The sequence below is a fragment of the Apodemus sylvaticus genome, chromosome 15 (assembly GCF_947179515.1).
Source record: "Apodemus sylvaticus chromosome 15, mApoSyl1.1, whole genome shotgun sequence".
NCBI classification, from domain to species: Eukaryota; Metazoa; Chordata; class Mammalia; order Rodentia; family Muridae; genus Apodemus; species Apodemus sylvaticus.
Genome location: NC_067486.1, coordinates 33,892,109 through 33,906,322, shown reverse-complemented (window position 1 = coordinate 33,906,322; position 14,214 = coordinate 33,892,109). Strand labels below are relative to the sequence as shown.

Genomic DNA, 14,214 nt, shown 5'->3' with positions numbered 1-14,214 from the left:
TGCCTTCTTAGTGGTGGCCGGGTTCCCTCAGAGTTTTAGGAGTGCTATGCCTGACTCATACGTTATGGATCCAGGTAGTGATCATCTTGGGCACAGTCTGCCCACCCCTACAGACATGTGTGGCACTGGACTGGCATCTCAGGCTAGCTCCTTGTCAGGGCCCCATGCCAGCAGTCTGGTAATCATCTAGGCCTCAATCCTCGTCTGGCGTGCCAGAGTAGCTCCATGTGAGAGTGCTGTTTATCTCGGGGTCATTCTCACTCTTGGTACCAGGCATGATTCTTCTAGTCTCTGGCTTGCTCCTGGTGGTTCTGTGGCACCAGACTTCTGGTTGTCTCAGGCTAGCTCCCTGTGCAGGCCCCCTCGTGGTTGTCTCAGGATTGCTCTTTCCAGGGAATGTTCATCTACTAAGCTGCTAATTATTCAAATGTTCATCAGTCAGAACACTAAGCATGAACCTAGCTTCTCTCCTTCTGCCACCCACTGGTGCACATGAGACAGAGCAGGCACACCTGCACACCTTTAGGGGCATTAGAAACATCTTAATAGGAGTTTATTTTATATAGGCCACTGAGAGCAGAAAGAACCAATGATACTCTGACCAATCAGTTGTCATCTGAGTGGTCAAAGTGGCAGTGGTGGCTTTACAGTGCCAGACTTCTTGGGTTGCAAGTCATAGAAGGTGGAGAGGATTCCTTTGTCCCTGATGCTAGACAACTGATTCTGTTTAGGTGGCCAATTCTGATCACTCTCCCAACTGGAGAACAACAGTGTGAAAGAAATTAGATTAATTTGGGCTAGGTCAGAGGATGTTGCTAGCTTCCACGAATAGAAGAATAGAAAAGAAGGCTTCCTTTTTGGGCCAGAGCAAGGCAATCAGGACCTGGCCTTCACATAGTGGGAACAAGGGTCTTTTGGGCAACAATGGCCTTCTTTGTGTACAAAAATACAGTTCTGAAAAGAATGTCCATATCTATTTTGTAATAATTGCTTTGTTTTTTATCTCATTTTCTTTTTTTTTGTCTCTCTTTATATAAATTACACCTTGCCTTATTTAGGATTTTATTGCTGTGAAGAGACACCATGACCAAGGCAATTCTTTTATTTTTTAACTTTTGTATGTATGTATATTTTAGTACCTTCTGCAGTAGTAGGTTTCCATATGGGTTTTTAAAAATGCCTTTAGTGTTAGTCATTCTTTCCCACATTTCCACCTCTACCCTGCTCCCCTGTCCCCAATTTTTTTCTTTTTTTTATTATTTTCTATATTCTTAGTTTACATTCCAAATGATTTTCTTTTTTTTTTTTTTGCCTTAATATGTTACTTGACCTTTTTCTCTTACTGCTTTTAATATTCTTTTTTTTAAAATTTATTGATATATTTATTTACATTTCAAATGATTTCCCCTTTTCTAGACCCCCACTCCCCGAAAGTCCCATCAGTCCCCTTCCCTCCCCATGTTTTCCCACCCAACCCTTCCCACTTCCCTGTTCTGATTTTGCCCTATACTGCTTCACTGAGTCTTTCCAGAACAAGGGGCCATTCCTCCGTTCTTCTTGTACCTCATTTGATGTGTGGATTATGTTTTAGGTATTCCAGTTTTCTAGGTTAATATCCACTTATTAATGAGTGCATACCATGATTCATCTTTTGAGTCTGGGTTACCTCACTTAGTATGATGTTCTCCAGCTCCATCCATTTTCCTAAGAATTTCATGAATTCATTGTTTCTAATGGCTGAACAGTACTCCATTGTGTATATATACCACATTTTTTGCATCCACTCTTCTGTTGGAGGAACCGCCAGACTGATTTCCAGAGTGGTTGTACCGATTTGCAACCCCACCAGCAGTGGAGGAGTGTTCCTCTTTCTCCACATCCTCGCTAACACCTGCTGTCTCCTGAATTTTTAATCTTAGCCATTCTGACTGGTGTAAGGTGAAATCTTAGGGTTGTTTTGATTTGCATTTCCCTAATGACTAATGAAGTTGAGCATTTTTAAGATGTTTCTCCGCCATCCGAAGTTCTTCAGGTGAGAATTCTTTGTTTAACTCTGTACCCCATTTTTTAGTAGGGTTGTTTGGTTTTCTGGAGTCTAACTTCTTGAGTTCTTTATATATATATTGGATATTAGCCCTCTATCTGGAAATCAGTCTGGTGGTTCCTCCAAAAACTGGGCACCTCACTTCCAGAAGATCCTGCTATACCACTCCTGGGCATATACCCAAAAGATTTCCCAGCATGTAATAAGGATACATGTTCCACTATGTTCATAGCAGCCCTATTTATAATTGCCAGAAGTTGGAAAGAATCCAAACGATTTTCCATTTCCTGGTTCCCCACTTCCCATAAGTCCCATAAGCCCTCTTCCCTCCGCCCATTCCCCAATTAACCCCTTCCAACCCAGCAATGCTGCACCAAGCTTTTCCTGGACGAGAGCCCTCTCCTTTCTTCTTCCTGGGAATGATTTGATATGTGAGTTGTATCTTGGATATTCAGAGCTTCTGGGCTAATATCCACTTATCAGTGACTGCATTAAATATGTGTTCTTTTGTGAATGAGTTACCTCACTTAGGATGATATTTTCCAGTTCCAACCATTTGCCTAAGAATTTCATGAATTCATTGTTTTTAACTGCTGAATAGTATTTCATTGTGTAAACATACCACATTTTCTATATTCATTCCTCCATTGAGGGACATCTGGGTTCTTTCCAGCTTCTGGCTATTATAAATAAGGCTGCTATGAACAAATTGTAAAGGAAGAAGTCAAACTATCACTATTTGCAGATGATATGATAGTCTACTTAAGTGACCCAAAAAACTCCACCAGAGAACTCCTACAGCTGATAAACAACTTCAGTAAAGTGGCTGGTTATAAAACCAAGTCAAGCAAATCAGTAGCCTTTCTATACTCAAAGGACAAGCAGACTGAGAAAGAAATTAGGGAAATGACACCCTTCCCAATAGCTACAAACAGCATAAAGTATCTTAGTGTGACTCTAACCAAACAAGTGAAAAACCTATATGACAAGAACTTCAGATCTCTGAAGAAGGAAATAGAAGATCTTAGAAAATGGAAAAATCTTCCATGCTCATAGATTGGCAGGATTAATATAGTTAAAATGGCCATCTTGCCAAAAGCAATATACAGATTCAATGCAATCCCCATCAAAATCCCAACTCAGTTCTTCATAGAGTTAGAAAGAGCAATTCTCAAATTCATCTGGAATAACAAAAATACCAGGATAGCTAAAACTATTCTCAACAGTAAAAGAACTTCTGGGAAATCAGTATCCCAGACCTCAAACATTACTACAGAGCAATAGTGATAAAAACTGCATAGTGTTGGTACAATGTCAGGCAAGCAGATCAATGGAATAGGATTGAAGACCCAGAAATGAACCCACACACCTATGGTCACTTGATCTTCAAATAAAGGAGCTGCAAACATCCAGTGGAAAAAAGCCTTTTCAACAAATGATGCTGGTTCAATTGGAGGGCAGCATGCAGAAGAATGTGAATTGATCCATTCTTATCTCCTTGTACTAAGCTCAACTCCAAGTTGATCAAGGACCTCCACATAAAATCTGACACACTGAAACTAATAGAAAAGAAACTGGGGAAGACCCTTGAGGACATGGGTACAGGGGAAACGTTCCTGACTAGAACACCAATAGCTTATGCTCTAAGATCAAGAATTGACAAATGGGACCTCAAAAAATTACAAAGTTTCTATAAGGCAAAGGACACCACCAAAAGGACAAATCAGCAACCAACAAATTGGGAAGAGATCTTCACCAACTCTACTTCTGACAGAGGGCTAATATCCAATATATACAAAGAACTCGAGAAGTTAGACCCTAGAGAACCAAATAACCCTATTAAAAACTGGGGTACAGAGCTAAACAAAGAATTTTCACCTGAAGAACTTTGAATGGCTGAGAAGTACCTTAAGAAATGTTTAACATCATTAGTCATTAGGGAAATGCAAATCAAAACATCCCTGAGATTTCACATCACACCAGTCAGAATGACTAAGATAAAGAACTCAGGAGACAGCAGGTGTTGACAAGGATGTGGAGAAAGAGGAATACTTCTCCACTGTTGGTGGGATTGCAAGATGGTACAACCACTATGGAAAACAGTCTGGCGATTCCTCAGAAACCTGGGCATGACACTTCTGGAGGACCCTGCTATACCACTCCTGGGCATATACCCAGAGGGTTCTTCAGCATGCAATAAGGCCAAGGCAATTCTTATATAGGAAAGCATTTCATTGGGGCTGGCTTACAGTTTTAGGGATTCAGTCTGTTACCCTCATGGCAGGAAGCATGGCAGCAGTCGGAGGACAGTGCTAGAGGAGCTGAGAGTTTGACATCTTGATCTCTAGGTAGCAGAAAAGGACTCCCCCCCCCCCCCCCCCCGCTCTGTCTCTCTCTGTATGTGTATGTATATGTGTATGAGTGTCACACTGAGCATGACTTGAGCATTTAAGGCCTCAGACCTCCACCTCCACAGTGACAAACTTCCTCTAACACGGCCATACTTCCTCCAATAAGGATACAGCTCCTAAGAGTGCCATTCCCTGTGACCAAGCATTCAAACACATGAATCTGTGGGGCCCATGTAAGCCACCAAACACATTATATTCTTTGACATAATTTTCTTCCCTTCCTTCCAACTAAATGATGATTTTAAAAAAAAAAACACCTTTTTAAAAAACCTGGTTGTAATATATAACATAGAGGAGTGAATTATGATGTTTGTTGTATTTACTATTTTTAAATTATAATTTAGCAATATCTAAAACTTCCAAAATGTTCATATGGTCCCATACCATTTTTAGTAAATGTACTGAAGAATGAATGCTGAAAGCAAAGCAAAATTCAAGATTTTTGTATTTTCACATGTCTTTCAAAAATTTCAAAATATTCACAATGAATGCAAGTGCATTTTGCATATATTTACCGTAACCACAACCTCTTTGTAATAAGTAGACCTTACCTTTGGCAACATGCCTGTTCATTGTGATTTATTCTCTTGTTTTTAGAATAAGGATGAGCTACTGGTTTGTATGTCAAATAGTTTCTCGGGAACCACTCTGTTCTTATTTAGAGCTCTTGCATATTCAATGATTTGGGAGGTTCCTGAAATCTCTAAAAGCTTAAGTGTTGGCTCCAGCCCAATGTCCTTCAGAGGCTAAGTCAGAATAACCATTTTATGTTTAATAGAAGAATGGGGTTCTTTTGGGGAGAACTCTTAGTATTCTTTCCATCAAAGAAAGAAAGAAAGAAAGAAAGAAAGAAAGAAAGAAAGAAAGAAAGAAAGAAAGAAAGAAAGAAAGAAAGATTTAAAAATGGTAGAGGGCTTTTGGATCTTTTGCTCTTATGTAGCAGGTGGGCTGAGATGGGACCACCCATCCCTTTGGATGATGGTAAACTCTCCCTTGATGATTCTGTTTGGGTTCCTTCAGCTCTCTAAGTAGTTCTTATTCTATAAGCTTTCACATATCCACCAGAATGTGAAAACCATTTAACCAGAAGAAACAATATTTAGATTCTATTCCACCTCAAGAACTCACTAACATCAGAGAGCTCTATAGTCACAAATTCTCAGTTACACTTCTGTGAAATAAGATTTGAGGGTAAAGCATTAGAGAAAAAAATCAAATGGAACATGACTTATCCTTTCCTATGAAATGTCAGCTGACAGTTTTCTGATGGTAACACACTGGTTCCATGGATGAAGAATCACAGAAAATATCTAGAAATGTGTCATTATTTTTAACGTTAGATGACACCGTGGTTGGATTGAGTGATGTGTGTATCTGGCAAAGCATTATCTCTGGGAATGTTTCTGGAAGTGATCCCAGAGGAGACTGGCCTGAAGTGTGGTGGAAAGAGTAGGCAAGAACCACTTTCAGTGAGGGCAGGCCATCCCAGTCAGCTAAGGTCTAAGACAGAACAAAAGATAGAGGAAACACGAGGTTTTATTTTCTTTTGGAGCTATGACAGAATATTTCTCTCATCTTGGTCACAAGGACTCCAAGATCTCTGGCCTTTGGATGCTTGATCCTTTTACCAGAGGTTCTCCAGGTTTTGAGGCCTTTTACTTTAGACAAGAAAGAAGTAATTATGTGATTACAACTTACAGGGGCTTACAGACTGGGCCTGATTTATTTGTCCATTCCTACTCTCAAAGCTGTAGGTGGCAGGGTTTGAGACATCTCGGCCTCCATGCACAGATGGTCCTATAAGTCCTCTCATAAATTCCATCTTTGTACACTTTACATTGCTTTTTTCTTGCTTGAGAAAATGAATGCAGACATGGCTTGTCATTGGAAAGGGAATGGGGTGGATATGGAATAAAATAAAAGAAAGTAACACCATGGTACTCTGTTAGAAAGCTGTCCACTTTAGCAGGCAGGAGAAGCTTAAAGTAGATTATTTTTGACTTTTTCTCTCCAAATGTATGTTTTGAAATAATGAGCATGAGCTTGAATAGAAAACTAGCCTTTACTGAACTTGAGAGCACCTTCAAATATTGGTTGGTTATTCCCAAAACCTTTGTGCCACCATTACCTTAGCATATGTAGGCAGGACACCATTGTAGATCAACAATTTTGTGTCCAACTTGGTGTTTACATTTATCCTTTGGTAGCATGCAGAATACCTTGGTGAAGGCTGTTTGTAGGAATGAATTCAACTTCTTCACTCAGTTCTGAGGTGTTGTCTTCAGCAACAGGGACTTGCCATTAGTGGTGAAGGGAAACCTGTAGTCTTGGCTTGCATGGAACCCTGTTGGCCAACAATTCAATCAGATGCAACTCAGTTTTGGTTCTGGAAGCTTCATTTGGTGAGAAGGGGTGGCAAGTTGAAGCTTTGTCTCTCCTGTTATTTAGAAATTTCCTTTACATCCTCATTCACATTTGTATATGTTTTATGAAGATTCTACTGTGTTAGGTTTCCATGCTATACTTAAAACAGCCCTCAGGTTTTGTTGTTGTTGTTGTTGTTGTTTTTTTAATTTTTAAAATTTTTTTTTGGTTTTTTGGATTTGATTTTTTTTTTCAAGACAGGGTTTCTCTGTATAGCCATGGCTGTTCTGGACCTCACTCTGTAGACCAGGCTGGCCTCGAACTCAGAAATTCTCCTGCCTCTGCCTCCCTGAGTGGTGGGATTACAGGCGTGCGCCACCACCGCCCTGCTGGCCCTGTTTTATCTACCTCTCCCTGTATTCCTTCAATCTTCTCTTCTCTTTCCTTCCCTACTTGATCATCCCATTTCAGCTCCCCATCTGTTTATATCTATCTGTTTTATTTCCCTTTCCTACGTGATCTTTCTGCTACCTTGCTCTACCCCAGGCTCTTAGTCCATACTTAACATCTGTGGCTCTGTACATTGGAGCTTGGTTATCCTTGACTTAACAGCTAATATCCACATATAAGTGAGTACTTACCATATTTGTCTTTCTGGATCTGGATCTGGATCTGGATTACCTCACTAAGGATGATTTTTTTCTAGTTCTATCAATTTCCTTACAAATATCATGATTCCGTTTTTAAAAGTTTGAGTAATATTCTACTTTGTAAACTTAACACATTTTCTTTACCCATTCATCTATAGTAGGTTTTATACTCCAGACTAGAAGTAAAAGTTTGTTTATGTTTACACATCTGTCTGTCTATCTATCTATCTATCTATCTATCTATCTATCTATCTATCTATCTATCTTCTTTTTTCCTTCCTTCCTTCCTTCCTTCCTTCCTTCCTTCCTTCCTTCCTTCCTTCCTTCCTTCCTTCCTTCCTTCCTTCCTCTCTCTCTCTCTCTCTCTCTCTCTTCTTTCTTTCTTTCTTTCTTTCTTTCTTTCTTTCTTTCTTTCTTTCTTTCTTTCTTTCTTTCTTTCTTTCTTTCTTTTTCTACTTGTTCGTCTGTCTTTAACTTGATTTTTCTTCTGTGAAGAAAAAGTGAATTTTTCATTCTGAATTTTCCTGCATTTATTTTTCTAAGACATATATAGGTCTGTGATAAAACAAACACAGAAACCAAACTTTATATTGCCGCCTTAAGGAAAACAATTAAATCTAAACAGTTTCCCCACAGCCCTGCCACAGATAAAGGAAAGCAAAAGTTTATTTAAGATCATAGAGAAGGCCTCAAGCCTGGTGTGATTTTAAAATGGTTGTTGTTGTTGTTGTTGTTGAATCTTATTTTTATTCCAGGTAGGGCAGTTTTGAGTCAACAACATGATGGATGAAGGAGATGGGACACTGTCATTATGCTGCCTAATTCCCAGGAATTTTCAGACAGACAACTTCATCTGTCTGAGTCTATCAAGAAATCTGCCATTATTCTCATGTTAGAGATTAAGAACAAGTCATATGTTTCAAAAAACATAAAGTGTTCTCAGTAAGTTGGATGACAGAGTGTGTGTTAAAAACAGAACCACCATGTTCTTTAAAGAGGTAAAATTCATTACTGCACAGTCAGATGTAAATTTGAAATCCAAGCTTGTATTAGACAGAAGAATCCAAAGCCTACACTTGATTCTCTGGTGCTAGGTCCAATCAGCAACTAGAGAGACAAGGAGCTGCAGCACTGTAGATGTTCTAGCAACATCTATTTTTTGTTAAATGTACTGTCTCATAGATATTTTACAAAAGCTTTTATATATAGAATTAAGTTCAAGATTGGAATGATTAAGTGGATCTGTGATTTACATTTTTCAGAGGAGCTTTAAAAAGATGTTAATGGATGGACTCACTTCCAAAGTTCCTTTTCTAGTTGGTGTAAGAAGCAATAATTTTATATAAAAATTTTTCTAACACAGAGTATGTACAGGAAGAGTTGAGAATTTGTAGTGAGCCCCAGACTGAATAGTTGGGAAAGCCTGGTGTGGTTTTGCCAGACTTTTGCCCTTCTATGTTTCCTGTTCAGGGTTTTGACAGTTATTGGTCTGGACTTTAGGAATTCAATGTCCCTAGACCTCAGCACGCTTCCTGCCTCATGCCTAATTCCAGTCTGGGATATGATGAACTTTTGTGGATGTCTATGATGGGAATTGACAACTAGTAGTTAACATAATCACTAGTTTCATAGACCATTTTTCTCTCCGTTCCAAATGAAAGAACCCTTTTCCTGGAAATGAATAGATTTGGAGCAAAGACTGATTATCTATGAAACTGAGTCAAGGCTGGCTTCTGTCTTTTCCAAAACTGACTCCAGGTGCTGGAAATAGATTGGATTATTCTCTCCAGAGGGCACAGTTACTTCTACTGCTATTAATATCTGTGGAAAGTTGGTTATATTGACACTGCAGTGGAAGCTTCTGTGATTACATTTATCAGGAAGAAACATAAGCTGAACAGCTGGGGCAATGAATCAATTCAACCATGTTTTGGAAAAACACTGAACAGAAACAAACTGATTTTGCATGTAAAGTCTTTCCTTTGTTAAAGAAAGCAAGGAACTGTTTGCAGTTTCTAGGGAATTGGATGGTTTCTTTAAAGTGTGTGCCACCAGATGAAAGGCTTAACATTTTGAGACCTCATGGATTTATAATATGTAGTCCTCTGACCATATTTTTGGACCTATCAAGGCTGTCTTGGCATTCATTCAGTAGAGAATCAGAACTATAGAAATACCTACAGAAACATGAAATCTGAGGGAGTACTGATTATTTGTTTGCTTTCAAGTAATCACACTTACTTTTGGCAAAGCTGTGGTGGTTTGGGGAGAAAGAGGCTTAGGTGCATATTCATGCCATGTGTGTGTGTGTGTGTATGTGTGTGTGTGTGTGTGCTCCTGTGTGTGTTTGTGCATGTGCATATGCATATGGGTGTTTACATGAGAATATATTTTTAAATGTATCACTTGTTTCTGTGTTTATTTTAAGGATAAACTTAATGTTAAAATTTGAGAGAAAATATAAATAAATAGATAAATAGTTACTGTATGAAAAAATACAATTAAACTTAGCGGAAATACAAAGATGAAGAATCCTAAAAGTTTGTCATGATCTAGCTGTAAGACTAGCTGTAAGAAGCAGAATAACTTCTCTGGAGTCTTTTAAAAGCTTTGGAAGAAATCATGTTAGAAATGTTAACTCTTCCTAAAGATACTCAAACATGTGTAAATACTTTAACGAATTATCAGAAATTCCATAACTTTTTTGAAAACAAGATCATGACCCTGAAAATACATTATATTTAGAAATATGTAGCATTTAATATAAGTGGAAATGTTGGATAATTTTCTTAATTACCTTTTATAATTAAACAAAATTAAAACATTTACATTATGTGTATTCAAGATTACAAAAATGAAAATGGAAAAGTAAAACAAATATAGACATAAGAACTTAATTTGAGTGGGCGAGAGAGGAGGCTCAGTGGCTAGAGGATCTGTGTTCAGTTGCATCGCCCCTGAAAGGAGTCACAACTGTCTGTGACTCCACGTCCAGGGGATCTGACACCCTCTGCAGGTCTCTGGGGGCAACTGTACTCAGGTGCACATACTCCACAGACACTCATGCATGTATGTGGAAAACAGCTCATAAGGGAAATAAAAAAGCAGGACTTACAAAATACCATTAATATCGCAAACATTAGGAAAATGCCACATTGCTGGTGGAATATGTTTATTTAAGTATGATTTCTGTTAGGAGCATAAACAGAAAACTCTCTTTGAATATTGACAAGAAAATTTTAGGAAAAATTCTGAAATTAGGAATTCTACATAAGGAGGAGAACAAACCCAAAAGGCAGGAACACCATAAAACAAATACATGAAATAAACATGAAGGCATGAATAAAAAATAAACAAGCGTTGTGAGAGTAAACATAGAAATGATAATAAGGGAGACACAAAGATTTAGAGAAGTACCACATAACACCCAGCAGTGAACCAATAGTTTGGAGATGTGAGTCTGAGCCTCATCCTGTAGCTAAGGGAGAAATCAGCAATTTTAATGATAGGGAAATCAGTCTACACACAGGTAGAAAGAATATTAAGTTATATAAATGATCAGCTATATACAGTCACACACAGACCTTCCCTAGATGGATCAAGACTCTTTCTCAGATGATATATGAAGGAAATGAATGAAGAACAGGATGGGGAAATAATTAAATGCAATCGAAAGGCCTGAGATTGTATTTTTCACAGTCCATTTCATCCAGGGTAAGGAGGCCTCTAACTCATGCTAATAGAATTAGTGTACGAAAGAGCATAAATGAAATTAAACTGCAATTACTTTGTCTCCTAGCTTTAGCACAATTAACCCCGCATCTGATTTAATGTGTATAAATAACAAACCATTAATCAATTTGGCTTTCTCTAGTATTACTTAAGGTCTGTGCAGCTCCTTATAGGAGCTGCTGATCAAGGTTTGGAGCTAGAATACTGGAAATGGGCTTAAAACATTTCTCAGGATGTGTATTTGTTTATAGTAGTGACCAAATATTTTCCTCAAGCAAAATTGAATATCATATTATTTATAATTTTAAAAAATGTAAATCCACATTACACATATTACATTAAGAAAAACAAAGATTATCATTCAGAATGTCAGATGATGCAAACTGGAATTTTCAGTTCAAAAATCAAGTAATAGTAAAAAAGTAAACACTTTCCATTTTTAATTTTAATTTTTTTGGATTTATTTGTTTTAGTGTGTGTGTGTGTGTGTGTATGTGTGTGTATGTGTGAGGGTTTTGCTTGCAAGTATGTATGTGAATTACATGCATGTTTGGTAGAGGCACCAGGAGATCAGAAGAGGGTGTTGGATCCTCTGCAAATAAAGGTTTGATTGTCATGGACCACGATGTTAGTGCTGGGATTTGAACCCAGGTCCTCAGCAACATGGGCTCTGAACCATGGAGCCATCGCTTCACTCTTTATTTTCTAACCTAAATGGATATTTATAATTCAAAAGTAATCCAGTAAATTCAAGTTATGTTAGTGATTTTCTATTTTTTGAGAAGAGACTAAGGATATTTGTTTTATTTTGTTTTGAGACAGCATCTCTCTACATAGGTCTGGCTATTCCCCGTGTCTTAGTCAGGGTTTCTATTCCTGCACAAACACCATGACCAAGAAGCAAGTGGGGAGGAAAGGGTTTATTCAGCCAACACTTCCACATTGCTGTTCATAACCAAAGAAGTCAGGACTGGAACTCAAGCAGGACAGGAAGCAGGAGCTGATGCAGAGGCCATGGAGGGATGTTACTTACTGGATTACTTCCCCTGGATTGCTCAGCCTGCTTTCTTAATAGAAAGGAGGACAATCATCTCAGGGATAGCACCACCCACAATGGGCCGGGCTCTCCCATCCTTGATCACTAATTGAGAAAATGCCTCACAGCTTGATCTCCTGGAGGCATTTCCTCAACCGAAGCTCCTTCCTCTGTGATAACTCCAGCCTATGTCAAGTTGTCACACAAAACCAGCCAGTACACACTGGAATTCATTAATGTAGACCAGGCTGGCCTCAAATTAACATCAATTCTCTTACCCCTGTCTTCAGAATACTGAGATTAAAGATGTGCACCACAATGTCTCGCCTAAGAGGCTTTCTTAAGGTACTACAATGATTAATTTTGACCAAGAATATTATTTTGACTGAGCCAAGGCATGTGCATACAATTGTCACGTGGTTTGGTATATATGCCTTATAAGGTGTTAACGAAGTTAGCATTTAGGATGAGCAAAGCAATCCACTCGCTAGTCTGGATTGGCACCAACCCACAGAGGACCCAAGAAAAATTGGGGCTGTCTACTCTGTTCACGTGGAACATTCTTCTCCTGCCACCAGACTCTACGGGCTAACAGGTTTGTTCCTAGGACGGGAGCTCACACCATAGGCCCTTTGCGTTCACAGACCTTCAGGCTTTAGTAAGTTACCCTTCCCTTTAACCTGGATCTCCATGTTTCATATAGAAGACTGAATAACTTCTGAAACTAAATAATGTGATCTAGTCTTTCATAAGAAATATCTATTTTCTATTTTATCTGAAATATTTTCCTTGTAAATCTTTAATTTTATTATAGTGTTTTTACTTCCCCTTTCAATAAAAAATCTATTTTTATCTCTCTTTACATTAATACATTGCTATTTATTTATTTATGGAAAACCTTGTATTAGTCAATGTTCCCTGTCACTCTATACAACCTCCTAAACTTGGCAAGCCATCCAAAGCAATTGTCTTCACCCACGGAGTAATAAGGAGGACAGTTTCTCAGTGATAAAATTAAGGATGTCAAGAGAAGGATAGCAAGACATTTGGGTGAGCGTGGAGCTCTTCTGTGCCTGAGATCCGATGTGACTGCACTGGTGCAGGAGGGCGTGTCCAACTGGCCTATCAGTTACAGACTAAACTGTTTCAAAGACTAGACCAGTCCTCACTTACACCTGCACAGAAATCAGGCTCAAAGGAAGGAAGTGGCTTTGGGAGTGATGAGCAAAGTGCAACATTGCTTTTTTTTAAATTGAATATATTCTTTATTTACATTTTAAAATGTTATTCCCTTTCCTGGTTTCCCCTCTCTCAGAAAACCCCTAACCCATGCTCCCTCCCTCTGCTTCTATGAGGATGTTCCTCCACCCAACCCACTCCCACCTACCCTCCCTCGATTTTCCTACGCTGGGGCATCTATGGAGCCTTCATAGGGTCAAACACCTCTCCTCCCATTGATGCCTGACAAGGCGTTCCTCTGCTATAAATGCAGTTGGAGCCATATGTACCACTTGGTTGATGGCTTAGTCTCTGGGAGCTCTGGGGGTGGGGTCTCTGCTTGGTTGATATTGTTGTTCTTCCTATAAGGTTGCAAACCCCTTCAGCTCCTTTAGTGCTTTCTCTAATTCCTCCATTGGGGACCCTGCTCTCAGTCCAATGGTTAGCAGCTAGCATCTGCCTCTGTATTTGTAAGGCTCTGGCAGGGCCTCTCAGGAGACAGCCATATCAGGTTCCTTTCAGCAAGCGTTTCATGGCATCCACTACAGTGTTTGGTGACTATAGGGTGAATCCCCACGTAGGACAGTCTCTGGATGGCCTTTCCTTCAGTCTCTGCTCTACACTTTATCTCCATAATTGCTCTTGTGAGTATTTTGTTCCCTTTCTCAGAAAAACCGAAGCACCCACACTTTGGTCTTCCTTCTTCTCGAGCTTGTGTGGTCTGTGAATTGTATTTTGTTTAATATGAACTTTTGGGCT

The 14,214-nt window shown here is 39.0% G+C and overlaps 1 non-coding gene across 1 annotated transcript; it reads right to left on the bottom strand.

Annotated features, from left to right (window-relative positions):
• Positions 1–403: 403 nt before the first annotated feature.
• Positions 404–533, bottom strand: LOC127666393 (small nucleolar RNA SNORA17). Its single transcript, XR_007973608.1, has one exon. It is a non-coding gene; the product is annotated as a small nucleolar RNA SNORA17 (small nucleolar RNA).
• Positions 534–14,214: the final 13,681 nt, after the last annotated feature.